This window comes from Bacillus rossius (assembly GCF_032445375.1).
Source record: "Bacillus rossius redtenbacheri isolate Brsri chromosome 9 unlocalized genomic scaffold, Brsri_v3 Brsri_v3_scf9_2, whole genome shotgun sequence".
NCBI classification, from domain to species: domain Eukaryota; kingdom Metazoa; phylum Arthropoda; class Insecta; order Phasmatodea; family Bacillidae; genus Bacillus; species Bacillus rossius.
This window is the reverse complement of record NW_026962013.1, coordinates 24,025,763-24,031,762: the sequence shown is the minus strand read 5'-3', so window position 1 is coordinate 24,031,762 and position 6,000 is coordinate 24,025,763. Positions and strand designations below refer to the sequence as shown.

General features: G+C 40.4%; 1 protein-coding gene across 2 annotated transcripts in view; it reads left to right on the top strand.

Moving 5' to 3' along the window:
* Nucleotides 1-5,490: 5,490 nt before the first annotated feature.
* The window catches only part of LOC134543115 (cadherin-23), a 123,960-nt gene continuing 123,450 nt past the window's right edge, over nt 5,491-6,000 (top strand). The window contains exon 1 of one of the 2 annotated variants that reach the window (XM_063387940.1): nt 5,491-5,587. The gene's annotated coding sequence lies outside the window, so the exon portion shown is untranslated. The remainder of the gene's footprint in view (nt 5,588-6,000) is intronic. The other variant, XM_063387941.1, reaches the window with a different exon arrangement.

Here is a 6,000-nt window from a genome sequence, read left to right as displayed (position 1 = left end):
ACCATTACAATATTTAAAGTTAAGTACCGAAAACTGCTCAAAAGCACTATTTTACACCATAAAATTAAAAATTTTCCGGGGGTGGACCCCCGGACCACCCGCTTTAATTAGGGGGGGGGGAACCATGCTTCTTAACCCCCGTCCCCCATACACAAATCCTGGCTACGCTACTGGAACTGACTATGGGCATCGCCTAGTTAAAAAGTGGGTCAGGTGGCATAAGATACGAACTTTACCTCCTGGCTCGTAATTGTTTTCTGTATAATTTGTAGGGTAATGTGTTCCATGTGTGTGTTTCCATTTAATTCCAGTTTGGCCTAATTCCGCATGCATCATCTCAACCCATGTTGTATATGATACGAACTTAGTCTCCTAGTTCTTAATTGTTTTCTGTATAACTTGTAGGGTTATGTTTTTCACGAACGGTTATGTGTGTGCGTGTTTCCATTTAGTTCCGGGTCGACCAAAACCTGTCTGCAATGTCTCAGATCATGTAGTAACGCAATATTCTGGCTCTTAAGTTTTCTCCGCACGCAGGTGATGCAACAAATTCCATAATAAGTTGCATGTCACCTCCATAACGAGTAACAATGAAGAGTCCTGGCTCTGATTGGAACAGGCCACAGTAGTGATGGGAAAATAACATGTATTAAGTAACAATAAATAACTCTTGCTAGTGACATCCTGTTCTTCATCAGTAAAATAGCATTCGGAAAAGGAAGGGTGGGCTGAAAAACTCTGAGGTAGGTACTTTGTCTGCACATCCACCTGCCGTCTGCTTGCCACATGGTGACATCACGACCAAGAGAAGAGAGTCTCGTGTTCTGTGGTGGAATCCACATATATCTTAGAAACACACAACTTAGAACAGTCATACCTAAGAAGTCTCAAAAATCCACGTAACTTAGAACTGTCATAATAGAGAAAGATTATAACTTAGAAACACATAACTTTAAAACACTATAACTTAGACAATCATAACTTAGAACTATCACAACTTAGAACTGTTATAACTTAGAAACACATACGTTAGGAAAATACAATGCCGAACCACATACCTTAAAAACATCATTACTTAGTAACACACACCTTTCAGCTATATTAACTTAGAAATATAGACCTTAGAGCTATATTAACTTAGAAATACAATATGGTACTGTCATACATTAGAAAATTATATATTGTGTGCTTATAAGTTATGTGTTTCTAAGTTATGAGCGCAACCTTTCTGTGACCTAGCATGCAGGTGAAGCATCCATTAGGTAGTGCCCCGGCTCAACACATCGTCGCCAACACATTTAGGCCCGGTGCACACGTGCGGACATTGTCCGCAGGGCGCCGCTGCGGCGCCGCAACGTTGCCGCAGAAACACATTCACATAGTACGGACAAATACCACACAGTCTGAACGATGCCGACTTACGAGATGGACGTGTACAAACGTAAACGGGTATTCTTTGTGTACCTAGTATACAAATGTTTATTGGATACAACTAGGAAACATTGGGTGCATCTGTTCACCGACTCAATGCTCCTGAGAGGCAGATTTGCAACAAGTTTTTTTCCTTGTCATCCTTTTCGTCAAACGATTCGCAAAATTTACGGCACATGTTGATCCACGCACATCTTTTTTTATTACGGTCATGGATTCTTCAACGGCTACGTTCCATATCTTTGGATAACTTTTAACTTCTGCGATGAAGAGTTCAACATCTAATATGTCTTCAAATTCACGTGGTGCTGCCATCTCACTTTGCGGCAACATACCGCACGTGTGCACTGCTCGATTGACACCAATGTACTAAGGAACGTAGTTGGACGTGCGGCGCCGCAGCGTGCCTGTGGGATCTACGGAAAAAAATGTAAGCACAGTGGACGTGCAATGGACGTGCGGTGCCGCTGCGGCGCCGCAGCTGTGTGTGCATTACTTCTTATCAGTCAAGCCTTCCGAGAACGCATCTCCGGCGCCGCAACGGCACCGCGCGGACAATGTCCGCACGTGTGCACCGGGCCTTAGCAGGACGGCACATCAACATTGCAAGTAGGAAATTATTCATCAGGGACATTATTTGTGCTAATTGATAGTGATTTACTTGCCAATTATGGTAGTTATTGTCTCTAACTTTCCTAAAAGATATTTTAGCTGTCACACTGGCGATAGTCGATCAGGCGATATGGCGTGCTGAACAGGGTGCATTTGCGCACAGAGTCATCCCAAATGATTTTCTGGGGCGGCGACAGATTATAATGACCTGTGTGAGGAGAGAGAGCATCAGTGAGAGACTCGTCAGCATTTAGGTCCGTCTCTTACCTATGATTTGACAATAGTTCTGTCAAAAGTTTATTGTTTACTTTAAGTATTCAATTTTCAATGCGCTCATTGCTGAGATAAGAACTAAAAAAATAAGACATCAATCAAAACTGAAAATGTCCTGTGTGAAATTTTACTACTGTTACTACATTTAAACACTAGAACACTACAAACTCAGTTCACAATATAGGTACTGTAGCTTAATGAACACGCTTTTTTTTTTTTTAATGTTCGTTGTACACAGTTTAATAGAGCATGCACACCACTAAAATTATTCTCGAGCAATATTGCCGCCAGTTGGGATAGAAACGAGTGGCGAGTTCATCATCAACTCACTCCGGGATTTGACACTTACTGAACTGAAGGGCCCAACAACCTGTTTATTCTATTGATTGTCCCGGCTCTTTCATAATCGTTCTCATTCGGTCACATGGTAACACCCATCAGGCCTATTATACACAGAAGCCTTTTTCATCTTTTTCTTTGCCCCAGAGGCAGTTTATTTCCAATTACATAACTGTCATCCATGTGGTGCGAATGTGACTCCACATAAATACAATTTCTGTTGCATGATGATTTCCCATTTCACTATAACACAGGGTAGTGGAGCAAGGTATGCGAGAGCAGACATGCTTCAAGTAATTAAAGGTGTAAGATGTTCAATACGTTAAGTCCTTTTTGTTTCCAAATAAGAAGTGATAAACTTGAATCGCTGGTCATCTGGTCTATAACATGAACTTCAGCTTAAATTTTTTCAACATAATCGTGTACAGCTATACTGCATCAACGATCAGACGTTTTATTCGATAAATAATTAACTGGTTGTGGCAACGTCGGCTATAGCGATTAGGTGACATGTTATTTACCGAGCCTACATATCTCGATGAGTTATATCGATTATGTTCATGTGTGCGTGAATCTATTCTGTACAAATTGTAATGAAATAAGCAAGTTCTAGAATTCGAACGCAGAAAAAATGATTCCTTCTAAACCACTTTTCATATTTAGGCCATATTACTCTTTAGTCTAAAGTCTCTTGACATGCTGTTTATGATTACTTATTTGCTTTACCTTTCATACACTCATCCCATCCTACTTTTGCCAATAAAACAGCATTTAGTGCTAACAACATATTCTACTGTGTTCTAATTGGCTGCTTGCACCTAACTTGATATTCAGATATAATAGATAACAAGCTTTGTTAATTATTAAGACAACAGCTGATTCGCAAACGAGCCATATCCAATAGCAACAATCATAAAACCCCACACTTTTAAACAGAGTCATATTTAAACACACGAAAAATGTTACAGTTAATTCATGACAAATGCTCAGTCGTACATCTAGCTTATGTCGTACGTTTACAGAAGCAAACTGTAACGTAAAAAATAATGTTTACTTGTGTACCAAGAGTGCTACATTATTGTACATTATTATAAATTATATATTCGTTTTATCGGTGCGGTGCTTTAAACTAAACAAAATAACACTTTTTATGAGATTCAAACAAATTATCAGAGTAAATTTACAATTATTGTTACTTGATTTTTTGATTGGAAGCTAAAGGAAAAACAACTTTTTGAATTCATACACAATTGTAGGTGCTATTTTCTACGCTCTTACTAAATGAAAGCCACTTAAAATGAATGTAAGATAATCATACTAATTTTAACTGCTCAAATGATATATTGTTACGCACAACCAGTTCTATGCTTGCCTCAGCTGGGTCCATTGGTGGACAAACAGGAAGTTTACGAACAACACGGACAACGCTCGAAGGTGATTCCCTGGCGAGAAAATAAGACGAAAAAATAATTCACTGGTTTTCCCAGAAGTGAGAAGAAAATAAAGCCAATGCTAAAATTTAATTGCCTGTAAGTTGGCAACCCGCAGTACGCACGAGGCATTGAGAGAGCCCCTTGCTGCACAACCACCCTGACACATACAAGTACTACGTATTGTCTATCATCCAGGTAATTCAAATTTAACACATTTATTTATAGACTTAGAATTTTTAAAAAAAATTAAATGTAAAGTAACGTGTTATCGTGTTTTTAAACTAAAAATAAAACAGATGCATACAATTAGAATTTTGTACAGTCTGTTTGGTTTTTCATCGGTAAGGTCGCTATGTGCGCATTTTGCGAAGAAGGCAACACCGCACAGACGAACCCAGCGATGTAGGCCTAACTAAAATGATAATCTGCATAAAACAACAACGACAGTAACATGACTCCTTGCGACGTTTCGGGAACTGGCATGTGCCCCTGTCATCAGGCACAACTGCTGTAATCAGCAGTGACGTGTGTCCAAGAAATTAATTTTTAGTCAAATTTGACAGTTCTCAAAAGTAGTATAAAATACTCTACCTATGCTTCTGCCACCGTTGTTCTGCCAACAGTGTTAGTAAACAAACTTCACGTGGTTGGTGTTCGTAAAAATAGAAAACACATGTTGTGCTTTGCGAGTAACATTTGGGGAAATGGGTAGCACTGGTACCAAGAGAGTATAATGACATTTTTAAAAATTCATATTGTTATTGTTTATTATTGTATGGCACCAAGGAACATCCTCCCCCGTGAACGAGGTACAATTCCAGAAAAAATGCCCTCACCTCTATTTTTAACGCATTGATGTGGATACGCCCTTGAACGGTACTACCAAACACGCTAAAAACGTACACCGGCCAGCTTTATACTTAACAACACAGGCGAGAGAGTGAAAAATAACATGACGGCAAGAGGTGCGATTGCAAAATATTTTATACATAAATCGTTAAATTTTTCTGGTGTGAAACGATTTTTTTAAAAAAAAAAACTTGAAGCAATGGAGATTTATATCCCTCCCTAAATAAGTCTTTCTAAGAGGTAAGAAAGTTATCTTCGGTGTCATATTATCGGTACCATATGCATTAAAACAGCTATATTGTTCATACAGGAAGGACTTGCGTGGAAAGAACGACAGGTTTTCGCACAAAAATCTCGGAGCCGTCCGGTATTAGTCTATAAGGTATTCGGTACTACTTTCTAGAACTGTCGGACGAGTCACGTGACTGCGCGGCGCGGCGCGGCGCGAAAGGGAAGGGCAGGTGTGCTCCCCCTAGCCCGGCCTGACGGCGGGGGGAAAGGGAAGTTCAGCTGCAGTCCGTTCCCCCGGGCCCCTCTGAACCACGCGGCCGCCAGTTGGCCGCGGGTCGCCGGCGCGGGTGGACGTGCGTGCTAGTCGTTTCTCAGGTCCTGTCAGCGCGCGGAGTAGCGGGCTTCTCGGCGGCGGCGAGGTACGTGCACCCGTAGAACAAGGGGAGATACAGAAGCGCGACTTTTTTACTGGGAACTGAAACAATATTTTAGGCGACGTGTGACGGTATCTGTTGGGTGGGCCCATAACTTCTAGCAAACAAAAAAATCAGGCGGGGGGTTCAAATCTAAATTGTTAGCTTTATAGTTAATGACTAATTGCTTAGTTCAAAACTGGCATGTAAAAAAAAAGCATGTTCTACATAAATGATGAGATGCAGAATTTCTGGTTTGTCACACCAATAAAGTGAACTATTTTTTAACTGGTTTCTTTCCTGGTAACAGCTGATGCATTACTTCTCACAATCAAATTAACTATTTTAGTAATATCTTATAAAAGCTGCTATCTAGCGGTTGGGCCCCAAAAGTCTTCAAAAGCTAGGTCTCGATCTCG